This window comes from Drosophila innubila (genome assembly GCF_004354385.1).
Source record: "Drosophila innubila isolate TH190305 chromosome 2L unlocalized genomic scaffold, UK_Dinn_1.0 4_B_2L, whole genome shotgun sequence".
Taxonomy (NCBI): domain Eukaryota; kingdom Metazoa; phylum Arthropoda; class Insecta; order Diptera; family Drosophilidae; genus Drosophila; species Drosophila innubila.
Window position 1 is genome coordinate 16621271 of NW_022995372.1, and position 14052 is coordinate 16635322.

The window sequence follows — 14052 nt, forward strand, 5'->3', positions numbered from 1 at the left end:
AATGCACTGAAATTATGCCGTCAGAAATGTTGCTTAAAAATTAAAAATTTTTTAAAAATGTACTGCTCTGTGCGTCACAGTCTAGTTTATGTCCTTGTCCAAATTAGATCTTTATAAATGAAAAATGACAAAGGAACAACATACGATATTCCAAAGTGAACGGATTTTTACAATAAATAATTCCCGGGTTAGAAAATGAATGGAATATATTTCAACCCGGTGCTGATGCGCCTTCAGTGTATTAAAAAGTCAACATTTTCATTTTTTTGATATTTTAAAATTCTTTTGCGTTCACATTTTGTTTACAATTCGTTTAAGCGCAACGCTTTTGGCCATGTGCGTTGGCCATTTATTTTGATTTTCATATTATTTTTGTGTGTGCGTGCGACGGTGTAAAAATAATTTTCTTTACATAATTTATGTGACTTTAATTTTGTATAAATGATGGCAGCCCTTAAGCCTTCAAATTCCCTGATAACAATGCGCACAATTTGTAAAAATAATTTTACAAATCCAACGACTCTTAGCTCAATTAGCCAAGTTGAATTCACTTGAATTTCTTGGCCAGCAAAAAATTGAACTTACAAGTCCGCTTTGATTACAAGTCAGGCATAAAGTTGCACAAATTGGCCAATTACGAAATTGATTTCAATTTAAAAGAAATGAAAGCATAGGTACATATATGAAAGTGAAAGGTCATGGATACAGTGTGCAGTCTTATTAAATGAACTAGGTGCTGTGTGTAAGCCAATTATCATTGCTGTGGCAACTGACAATTGACGTACACAAGTCAACAACAAAACTGCACTGAAAGCAATTTCTTAAATAATAAACAGAACCTGAATAAAAGTCGAATAGAGGGAGGTAGATGAGAAAGCCAAAATGCGGGGTTCTACGGTTGAAATCTGCTTCTATTCATTTGTATATTGTATGATACAATACTACAATATCCGTTGTATTTTATTTTATTGATTTACTAAGCAAACATCAACAACCAGACTGAATAAATATTATTTATTTGCTGTGTAAGTTGCATATAATACGAGAATACAATACTTGTGGAAAGAAAATCGAATCGAACCACTAAATTTGCAATTAATAAGATAAAGCTAATAAGAATAAAGGAAATGTGATTCTATAGATATTTTATTTATTACACATATTTATTATTTGACGACTAAGAGCATTCATCAAGGAAAAAATCAAGTATTCGAATTTAAATTATAAAGAAAATTGCAAATTAAATTTAAAATGAACATACAAGGCTCATGCAGAAACGCAAACCAACCGAAAACCAATTATTTTTGCTTGGTTATCGGTTGACTTTAATTTCGGCAATACCCTTTATAAACTTAAAATATACAAATTTAATAAAAAAAAAAACCTTTTAATAAATTCAATAATTCAACATTTATTTAATTGTGATATTTAATTGTGATTTAATATTATCTTTAATTCGAGAAATTTCCGTCTCAGTCATGTTCCTTAAGATACTGACGATTAAATGAACATAATATCTACATGGACATATTACATTATAATTATTAAGAAGAAACTTGGTCAAAGATTAGTTCACTTACAGTTGAAACTTATTTCAAATTCTTCTGAACTTATACATCTCCATTAGCATCAACTTTTAATTGATTCATTTGCATGGCAGCTTTTTTTGTGAATACATCAAGTGAAAGTAAAATATATGCACCTTTTGCCAGCCTATTTGATCTTTTCTTTGTACGCTTCAACTGCCAAGGCCAAGAAAAAGTTTGTTATTGCGGAACGTTAATCAGCTGTCAGATGACTGGGAAGATGCCTAAAAGTAGACTGAAATTAGCATAGCAAATTTGATGTTGCCGCAAATTCGGAATCTGCTTCAAATCGGAATTAAATGCCATCCTGCGGTTTCATGATGAAAATTCAAGCTGTGAGTTGCCCAAGTAATTCTTGATGGTAGGAGGGGGGAGGTACAAATTGATAATGGGGGTGCCAATTGGCAATGCTTTCGAGCTGGAACAGAGCCAAGGACCAAACCACGAAAGCCTAATCAGCCGACAACTATTTGCTGGCAATTTTCACTTGCTCATTTCCCATTTTCATTCACTTTTCCTGCATATCTTTAGGCGACATACAACACAATTGTAAGCTCGCCTCGTTGTTCATTGCTCGCAGTCATATCTAATCAAATCAGAATGATTGAAATACCTCACAACATTTCCACGATTTGTTGGTCATTCATAGACATATGAGAGGAAAAAAATGTGTTTAATATATTACGATATTAGGCTATTCTATTCTTAGCACAGACTTTTGTTTACGCATCATTTGGTCATTTGGTTTGTGCCATTTGGATTGCTTTTGCTCCGACTCTCACTAATAAAAAATTTATTATGGCCTCTTATCAATCACAAGCCTCGCTTAAGTGCCACATGAAGTGGCAACTACTCATCGATGTTTGGGCCTATCAAATGCACCACGTTACACTTTAGTGAATACAAAATCACGAAGTTTGCATTAAGGCAATGGAGCGTGAACAGAGACTGTACTCTACTCTAATCTATAAAGATTTATCGCCTCAGGCAACGACACGTCAAGTGTGCACTCAAAATAATATAATTTGTATGGCATTATGATGTCCTTTAATTTGTTAAGGATTAAATGAATATATCACACAATTGTGGCAACTTTTCTCAATCGATAATTCGTATAACTTTGAAATTCAATTGTAGTCTTATCAGGCACAAGTTTGTGAGATTGGTGTCAATTTAATTTAGACACACAAAATTGCATACAAAAGTTGTACATCGTTTGTATTTTGCAAAATTTAGCACTTAATGCAGCACGACTTATTTAATGATCAGGAATTAAGAAACCATGCCAAACACTTAATTTGTGTGATTCGTTCGTACATAGCGTACACTTTGACCTCGAACTTGACTCACTTTCATGTGAAAATCTCCAAAATGTCACCATTTACCATAAATATAAGATCGTTTTGGATCGATATAATCTGGTTAGTCAGTTCGACGGTTCAAAGAATTATATATATCTAGATAGATTAGGCGAGCGTACTTAGCGTGTCCCTCGATTGTCCTTTGAAGCCTAAAATCTGAAGGATACACACGCACACAGTCATGGCCGTTTCATGTCCGGCGATTGTTACTTTTGGGCGATGATAAATACATAAACAAACAACAGTCAGTGACAGTTGGAGAAGGGAATGTGCAAAGGCAAGAGATGGATGTGATAGTGAGTGAGAATGGGGAAGGGGAAGGGTAAGTTGAAGGAACGAGCACATTAATTCCAGGCCAACACTTGAGCCGCTTATTAGGCCAGGTCAGGCCAGCAAAGAGGCAAATTATGTAGCCTTTGTGGCGTTAAAGCCACAACCAGGGTCAGCTCGAGGTCAGACAATGGTGTTGCAAACAATAACTTTAGGCTTTTCCATGTCAACAAACATTAACACGGACACCAACTAAACAGAGAGCCAAGGATCGACCAGAACATTGTTGAAATCGACTGAAGCGGATATGAGAGAAGTATCGAGTATATATAATACAAAAGTGACAGCTCCTTAGTAAAGATGCCTTGATACTCGCAGTCCGAAATCATTCAATGTATAATACTTCGACAGAAGACCCTCCATCTTCAACATTGCCCACATTCCCATTAAATGTCTGCTTTATTTTTTGCGGAGGGGGAAGGGAGGGGGAATTTTGGTCTGACTTGTATGCAAAATTTTATGTTGATAAAGTTCTCAACGACAACATTTGCATTGTGTTTCTGTTGCGGGCTGTCATGTTCTTCTTTTATGTAAATACTCTGTACAGCAGTCAAATTTTGTATAAAAGAGGTTTAATAGGTTGTACAATAAATATTGCTGATCAAAGATGACAAACGTTTATGAAACTAAATATTTGCAGACGACATAGCAATATTAATAACAATTAATATAAAATTAATAATCAACAATTTTATTTTACAAATCAAGAATTAAGGGTATGTTAAATATAAGATTATATATTAATCCATCTAAAATAATATAGAATTTTATTTAAAGCAGTCAGTAACATTACGATAACGGTGGCCGTGACAATTATCACATGAGCAAATTAATTAAAATAAAACAAATAAATAGTAATTACTATTTATATAATTATTTTGTTGTATTAAATGCCGCTAAGAAGGAAGGGATTAATCTAAGAGCCTATTAATAATATCACTGTTTCATGCAGCGTATCTTCTAGCTCATACATTTATCTGGAGTTCACTTGCTTTATGCACCGGATATTGGCGATAAGTGGCATTGACGATGGCACCAAAGAAGGCAAGTTTGCTTTCTTTTTTTGTTAGCAACTTAAAAATTTGAGATATGTAAAATACTGTCTAATTTTGTGCGTTGCAAGCAAAAGTTCTTCCGCACTCAACATTCTCCCGGGCACACCTTAAAGTGCTGCATAAATATTCGCATCGCTTTTTGGGCTAAAAAGCTTTAAACATTTTGGATTTATATAATACTTAAGTTTCTCGTAGTTAAACAAAATAAGTAAATAAAACCGTGCTAAAACCCATGACCAAGTGCTGTGAAAGTAGACGAATAAATAAAAGGAAAGTCGCGTCAAACTAATATTATTAAAATACTTAAGTTTGCTAAATGCCCTTTCTGCACTTTAATTCATCCTTATTTCTTCCTTCTCCTTTATGTAAGCAAGCTTTACTTGTTCATTTTGTTTAAATTTATGTTTATTCAATTCTTAATTTATTACTTGACGAATTGAGCTGCTGTTAATAATTCAATCGAATCATGGTGTTACTAAAACACTCCATTAAGTGTGTCATCAATACTCGTAAGTTGTTAAATAAACATTTTTATTTTAATTATAAAGATAACACATTAATAAGGTGAGAGCTGGTTCCAAAGCAATCTTTTGAAGCAATATCTGAACTGATTAAAGGTCTGACTGATTAGCGGCTTGTGAATATATACTTTTTTATTGACTCTTTCCATGTATTTACAAGTTGTTTTATTAAACCAATTATTGCTCTTCTTTTCACAGCATATTTTTGCGTGAAATGTTTTAATAAAAGTGTGTACAGTGAAAATTTGACATAAAAAGGCATTTTTTTTATAGACCTATAACGCTTGATTAATGGACGGGAGTTGGTGATGAGGTTGGTGCCTTTTGTAGCCAGGAATTATAGCTGATTAAGGTCGACCATTAATTAAAACGTATGCGTTTTTTAATTTTTACACAAGCTCAGATATTAATTCATATTTAAAACATAGTGGCAAAAAAATAAAATGGAATGCTATCTTTCAAAATATTTAATTAAAATTTAGACATTTTGCTTTCAATGCGTTTTTCGCATTCTTAGAATGTCTTTTTTACTGCCTATTTCTTTCCCTTTATATGGAAGTATGTGAAAACGTGTTTTTCACTCGACTTCCTTCTACACATGCAGTTAGCAGCAAAACTTTCATTTAAATGCCCAGCATCCCACAAAAGTATGCAACAATTTTTTGTGTGTGAATATGAACAACTCATTTGCAAGTGCGCGTACTGAGTGCACTCTGCACTGTGGGGCAAACTAACACTTTTATCAGCAATAATTTACAAATTGTAATTAAGTAACTAAGTTGATCGTGTATTTTTATTTTAAAAGAAAACTTTAAATTGTTCAACAGGTTAAACTTAAGTAGGTATATGACACAAAAATGTTTATAAACATTTTCTGCGTGCTTATATACATAGAAAATGAAAGAGATATGTAGTGGAAAGTTTATAATTTTAAACACGTAACATAAAAGTATGATTTCCTTAAATTTTATATATTTTATGACAGATGAAATGGTTATTTGCGCGCCTGTGCCCTATGTTCTTTTATAAATGTATGTATATATTTGTATGCTAAGTGCGCTTGTTCTAGATAATTAAAAAAGTCGTGCAGTTTTAGCTTTACGATTTTTTGTGCTTAATTTAATTCAGCAGAAAAGTTTTTAAAATTTAGATTTTGTGTGAATTGCTTTGCATGTGCGTAGACATAATGTTTTGCCATAGGGATAACTAAAATTATAAAAATGTTTAATTCAAATTTTGTGCTTAATTTTGGTCTGTGATTATGCGCATTTTGTGAGTAAAATTTGTACACTTGACTTCACAGTCAGTTGGATATGCGACGCCTCTAGTGTCAAGTGACACATTTTGTTGATGTCAATAGCTGAACGATTTTAAATGCAGTTTATTTAAGCAGTTACTAACAATTCTTGAAATATCATTACTGATTTTGCATTGCAAGTCTGCATCCGAAATCGATATTAAAAGCGTCCTAAAATCCGTGTCAAATCCAAAACGATTTTCAGGTATTCTGAGTTGTGGCAATCCAAAATTACATATTATAAACGGCACGAAGTTTAATGTACCACGCCCACGTTCCATATACAACGTCTACTCAGCTGCCCTGCAGCTGTTGCTGTCATGTTGAAATTGCAACTCACGACAGCAAACTTTGCATTATTTTCAGTTACAGGTGCAATAAAAAGGTAAGGCAGTCGATTGACTACCCTCATTTTTACTATATATATTATTTAGGAAAAACATTGAAAAAATTTTTCTTTTTTCATCATAGTTATATAAGCTAATAAGCAGCCTGATAATTATTTTGTTATAATATGCACTATAATAATTGTTTAAAAAACTCTTTTTGATTCTATTTTTCAATTACCCAAGAAATTAAATTCAGATCGAAGGTTTGAAGCTTCTCTTAAGTAAAATCATTGTAAATAATATTTCTGGAATTATTAGCGATATTAAAACTGATAATATTCTTATTTAATATAGTAGTTTTAAGCGCTTGAAAGAATCATGACACCCCATTCAAGGATGTTGCAATCGAAAAACGCATCGCGATTATAACAACGTTCTAAAAAATATGTGAAGCAGGAGCAAGCTATCCATATTATAGCTGCATCCACTGCGTATGAGTAATATGTGTGAGTGGAAATGTAGGAAGTGTGTGAGTAAGAGTGTGTATTACTTATGTTAAGTGAAATGGAAAGCTATGAAACGATAACATAGCACAGGGGTAAATCATTCTAAGGGAGGGAGTATGAGGTGGTAGGGGGCGGGGAGCTGACTTTGATTTCTTGCTGCTATTTTATTAGCAGCTGTTTTTCGATTTTGTTGCTGATGCTTCTTACTCTGCTGCTGCCAGGTATCCCAACTCATTTCACAGCTGAGCGACAGAGACCATTCCTAGTTATCATTAGAATTTTATGCCTGACTGAGATGTGAAAGTAGCGTGAGATGTGAGATGTGAGATGTGAGAGATGATGTAAAAGCACTTTATATGTGTATGTGGCATGGCAGATACATCACAGATACTTTCTGACTCTTCAATGTGTATCTATGCGAGTGATTTATGTAAATATGTTATATGTATGTGGTTGATTCGGTGGTAGAAAAAGTTGCACACGTTGCAAAAACTTTTTTAATTACTTGCTTATGTTGAACATTTTTAATTGCTTGGCGTTGCGGCTTTAACTGAAAAATATGTACATTCCAGATATAATGAAAATTTGAATAAAATCTACTTGAAATTTTACTGCAAAAATGTGCAATTGTACCTTATGAAATGTAATTTACAGATGTACATTGCAATATTTTCTGGCAAAGGCGTGGAATTACATTGTTTTATCTCTTTTCGAGCAAACAGCAATTAAATTAAAGAATGTAAATATATGCCAAACAAATTTGATTAAAATATTTACATAATAGTTATCATCAAAAAAGAAATTCGTTTTCTGACTTAAGGCTATTATGATTTTGTGAATTTTAATTGAATTCTCTGTCATTTTATCATGATTGTGACACGCGCAGAGATCTGATTAGTTTATCACTATAAAAAAGTAAAAAGTATGCAACATTTAATTCGTAACTTGGCAATAAATAATTGAAATGAGAATTGTGTTGGCTTCTCGCAAGTAAACTCAATTTTCGTCAGCAATTATGGTTATAATTGGTTTTGCCTAAGGCATTCGCTCTCAGACTCTGAGACTCGCATTCTCTTTTTCTCTATATATAATACTTCATATTGTTGACAATTTTGAAATCGCATGTGGATTATAATAAGTTTACTTTTTCATTCTTTCAGAGAGAGAGAGAGAGAGTTTCGCTTAACAATTTGGTTGCTGGGTACACATTAAGACTTTATTCGATGACAAATGAAAAAACAACACACCACACACACACACACAAACACACAGAGGCAAAGAAGACAACAGATTTTTCTTGTGAAATATTCGAAATTCACAAGTGTATGCAAAAAGGTACGCCATGAAAGTGGACTAAGGGAGGGGGATGTGGACTGCGAGTGTGTGTGTGTGTGTGAGTGTGAGTTGGAGTGGAATTTGGAGTGGCTGTAAGTGTGGGACAACATTCTCAAGACATGCGCGCTTACGCACACACACACACACACACACACTAATACAAATGCAGATTTTGTTGTTGCTATTATTATTACTGTTGCTTTTGTTGTGTTTTCTTTTTTTTATTTTCGGGGTCGTACACGTGCACAATTTACAGAATGTGTGGCAGAGAAACAGCCTGAAAATGTTGAATTGTGGGTTATGCGGTTGGGATCACATTCAACTGCGAAAACTTTCGATATGAATTAAGGAAAACAAGAGATTTCTCCGACATAAAATTTGTAAAAATAAAAGAGAGGATTTAAATTTGATAAATTTTTAAAATGAATGTCTTTAGGTATGTATCTGGACTTGACACTTTATTCAATTTATTTATGGAAAATAAACTTTTGGATTTGTAAAGAATATACGGAATATTGAAGATGTTTGCCAAAAATCACTTAAATCGGAACTGAACAATCGCCTTGATTGTCAAAGCTTTCAAATAATAAAATTCGTTGCACAATCTAATGCATTTTATTAGTTCTCTCTCCCGTCTTGCTGCACTTTCACATCTCGTAACTCACATGGAATACACACATACATATGTACGTACATACAAGTGTGGGCAGACAGACCAACTAAAACAACAACAACAATATCGAGAAAAAACTGTGAAGCTTTTTGCCAGCCACCTGAAAAATGCAGCTTAAACAAAGGCACAAAAAACAACGATTTGTGGGAGTGACAGTCGACATTGAGATACCATGGAAAGACTTTTCATTTAGGAGAAAGTATCTGAAACCACACCTAAATATCAAAGTGGCAACCAAAAGCGAAATGATTCACTGAAAAACAGACTGCTTAACTATCTATTTGATTAACTAACTTACTTAGTATTGAAATTATATACACCTAAAAATGGTGACCGCTAAATATTTTATCAGATCGGTTTCAAAAATTAATAAACATGTGTCTAAGATTCCACACACACAAGTCTTAATTTTTATGTAATTTCGGTGTTTGAATCCAATTCATTTGCAATTTAAAAAAACTTATTCATTTTCTGAAATTTCAGTGACACGAAATGGAATTGACACAAAGTTTGAAAACAGTTTTAACAATTAGACTCAGCATACCCCATACTAAATCTATGCATACACATAGCATAACTAGTATTTAAGGCTTCAATCGGGCTAGCTAGACTGCGATGGACTCGATACTTATTTTGAAATACAGCAAATTATATTAAGCATCAAATAATGCCAATGAACAACACAGAGGAAATTGATTTCTTGAATAACTTTTTTACCCGATCGTGATAAAATTTTCAGGACATCTTTTTCATTCTTCCTATGTATATTTCGCACCCTTCGTTCCGCTTTCATCACTAGTGATCTGCCATCCGCAGTGATCTGCCAAAACTTAAGGCTCAAGTTCAACAAATACTCTGGTAATTCAGTTTTTGATTATTCGATTTCAATTTCTGGTCTGCCTGCTTAAAGCTTAGTAGCCACTTGGAAAATTTTGAAGTGCAGGGTCTGAAAAAAGAGCTGAGAAAAAAGTCGTAAAACAAGAGCCGCAGCTGTAGCCTCGAATGCTCCTGTGAACTGCAAAAGGCAATGACGCTAATTTTTCACGCAGCTTTTGCATGAAACGGCTTTTTGTTTGTGCCGAAATGGAGGCGCGTAAAATAAATAAAGGCAACAATAAAAGATGCCTAAAAGCCGAAAAAAATGATGGCTGCAGCACTACGGAGAACTCTGCCCGGTAACCGACGACTGTTGGCTCGAATTGAAGGCAGCATTGCCCGAGGTCAAGCCCAGTCCCCCTTGACCCCCTTGACCCCCTTTTTTTCTCTTGCCCAGTTGCATGTGTTGCTGCTGCAGTTGGTGGCAGCGCTTTCAACACAATTACAATTCGTTTGGCTTTTCCCCATTAGCTCATGCATGCCACAAGCAATTATTTGGTTATGCACACTTTTGGTGCGTCACTTTATCGCGATGGGGCAACATATTTGGTGTATTTATACATTTTATTTATTATTTTATTTTAAATTTAAGGACTCATTTAAGTGTTTTCTTTGCTAAAAATAATTTAACCAACAGAAAAATATAAGAAAATATAACGAATCAAATTATTTAATTATAAAACATTAAATATCTGGCTTAGTTCACGGTTCAAAAAAAAAATTATTCAAGTTATAGAGCTAACTTAATTAAAAATCCAAACATCGTTCTGAGCCAGATTTTCATAAATATCGATTGATTAAACTAATATATTGATCGATTGATGCTTCAAAGTTTTTAACATCACTAGCAACTAGTTTCAATTAAGTCGTTGCCACGCCCAGCCAATGCATGAATAATACACCACATAATTCGAATATTTAGAGTCGCCCATTCGCTGACTGCGAATTAGACTCCGATCGGGAACTCGACTCAGACCTCGACCAGGTTAATTAAGTGCATGAGCTGCGGGTTTCCTTGGCACAGGCTAATTAAAAGGAGGTCGCTGAGCTCTCCTACGTGCATGCAATGCCAAATAGAAACGATAACGCAACAGTCAAGTGTGCTCGACTGTGGGAGGCCCGGTATGCATACATTCTAAATACATTACTCATATACAAACGTTATAGTCTCATTGTTTTCATCTTCATCTTCCTATTAAAATTATCATGTTTGTCAAAATGTATGCCTGTAGTTTTAAAATTTCTCTTTAAACTCTAATTTAAAATAATAATATTAATATTTGTAATCTGAGTGCACACTATTTGGTAGCTCTAGCTCTTATAATCTCTGAGATCTAAGTGTTCATACGAACAGACTGAACATTAAAGACATATATAGTTTATGTTCTGCCGCCTGGCTGTTAAATACACTGCCATAACCTTATGAGCTCTTCATATACATGGAATACCGGTCCAATTACAGCTTAGAATCCGACCTCATCTGCACCTTCACCTCCTTCCCCTTTCTACAGGCATTTACCTGCTTTGCTATGCAAAACACGGGCAACGTCAAAGCAATTAAATAAAACAGCAAGTCTCAGTTTGGCTTCAGTTCAATGTAAGTACTTGTCCCAGCTTCTCCTTGTTCATCTATTCCCTCCACCCCTTCTCTATTCTTCCGGACAAACTTGAATCGCCACAGGACGAACGACTTTCACTTGACCATGATGCGTCTTAACAAATTGACAGCTTTGGAATATTTAGTCACTTCCCTAAGAGTATGCTTTGAAATTTTACCTTAGACCTACCATTTTTGTAAGTATATTTTTTTTATTATTACTGCCCTTTGGGTGAGTTTAAATAGATGTTAATGTGTATTTAGAATGTATTTATTGTTGATTTTATATTATTGTTATATCGTCTACCTTTCATCATCAACTGATTATTATCTCTTGTATCTTTTACCGTATATCTTTCACTCTTTATTTTTTATGCGTATCTTTCCAGTTTTTTTCATTATCTAGTCTTTATAATTTATTTCTTTTAGTCGCTTATATATACGTTTTCTATCTCCTTCTCTTATCCTTCTTTATTTTTTTATTTTCTTGCCTTTATTTTACATTTTATTTTCAAATTTTTTTTCTATCCCTCTCTGCATATCGTTTTCTTCACCTACAACTGCATTACCTCCTATATTTTTCTGATCCTTTCCCCATTCTATTTCTTCTATTTAATTTGCAGCCTGTCATCATATCAAAGGATTCTTTTGTCCTCATACAAATAAAACAGATTGTTAAATTTGAAGCAAAACTACAAAGTTGCTTTTCTTGTTTTCACTTGTACTTCTAAGTAAGTATTTTATTATTTTTATTCTTTTTCTCCAATCCCCAATCTTACTCCCACTTTCAATCCAACTTCCATTCACATTTTTATTCCCATTCTTGGCTTCATTCCCGCTTTTGATTTCAATTTCAATGTCTTTGTCCCAGTTCGATTTCATGTTCAAATTGGAATTGGTGTTATGTGAACTAGATGAGGCATGTCCTGAGACAAGCACTGGCAGAAAGCCGTCGACTGAGACAGATAGACAGACAGACTGACAAACTGTCAGACAATGGAATCTCTCTCTTGGGGTGAGTTGGCAAATGTGGCCAGTCAAGTGTGAGAACAAAGCACTTGGAGGCGCCTAGGCGAGTTGTGAATTCCGTACGTCCCCACTGAAAAGGGCATGGATAGCGAAAGGGAGAAGTAGGTGGCTGTTTCACCTGGCCCATATTGACATACATGAAGTAGCTTAGTGATTGACAAATAACAAATAGACACGTATCTAAGATAAGAGCGGCAAACATTGATTTGATTAACTTTTGACTACTGCAATGGGAGGGACAAACCCTTAAAGTCATTTTGTGTAATTGACGACGACAGAATAATCCAAAAGGTCTTTAATACATTTTTAACTCTTACATATTTTTTTAATACTTGTATGTGTTTCTATGAGCTGGCCAACTGGGCTTTAATCTAATTAAAAGGGGGATTTCGCTTTGGATTTTCTTGCAAAGTTTTTTCCCGGAAGGGTTAAGTTGATTGCGGAGCTGAGCTGACAGTGTGGCAAAGTGGCAATGATCTCAGCTCTTTTCCCCAACGAGTACCCACATAAGTGAGTGTGAGTGTGAGTGTGAATGTGAGTGTGAGTATGTCTGTCTGTGCGAAGGATAAACAATTTTCTTGTCTTTTGCCTCGAATGACTTTCGCTGTAACCCGACAAAATGTTCAACTCACTTGAAAAGCGGAAAGATTGAACGATTCGCTTCATAGGAAAGTTTTCTTTCTCTCTTACTTCCATTCATCTTTTTGTCTAAAATTGATTCAACTCAACCGTTGGAGAACAAGCATTGGGAATTGGAAACGCTGATTGAACTTGGACAAAACCCAATTCAATTAGCTCTATTTTAATATTGTGATGACTAACTGTTGTTCTTTTTTTAAAGTCTATATGGAGTTTATTAGTATTAATTTTCAAATTAAAAAAAGAAATATCTATGTTTGGTTACGATATCTCATAAAACAATAAAGTTTTTCATACTAAGACTTAATTTTCGCCCGATCGGTCCTATGACAGCTATATGATATAGTGGTCCGATTTGAACCAACTTTGGACAGGATATATAAAACTAAGTCATATACTTATTGTATCAGTTTGCTTTAGATATATCATAAAACAAAAAAGTTTTTCATACAAAAACTTGATTTTCGACCGATTGTTCCTATGGGCGCTATATGATATAGTGGTCCGATTCAAAAAAGAAACAAACTTGATCTGCTTGCAATATAGAGGAACCTACATACCAAGTTTGGTGTCTCTATTTACTTTAGTCTCTGAGATCTAGGCGCTCATACAGACGGACAGACAGACGGACAGACAGACGGACATTGCTATATCGACTCGCCTATTGATGCTGATCAAGAATATATATACTTTCCTTTAGTCTCTGAGATCTAGGCGCTCATACAGACGGACAGACAGACGGACAGACAGACGGACATTGCTATATCGACTCGCCTATTGATGCTGATCAAGACTCCTTCTGCCTGTTACGCACATTATCGTTAAAACAAACCCAATAGACTAAACTAAATTGCTGTCTGCTATTTATGTTGGACAACCTTCAAAAATGAAAACTTCAATCATACAACTAACAATTTA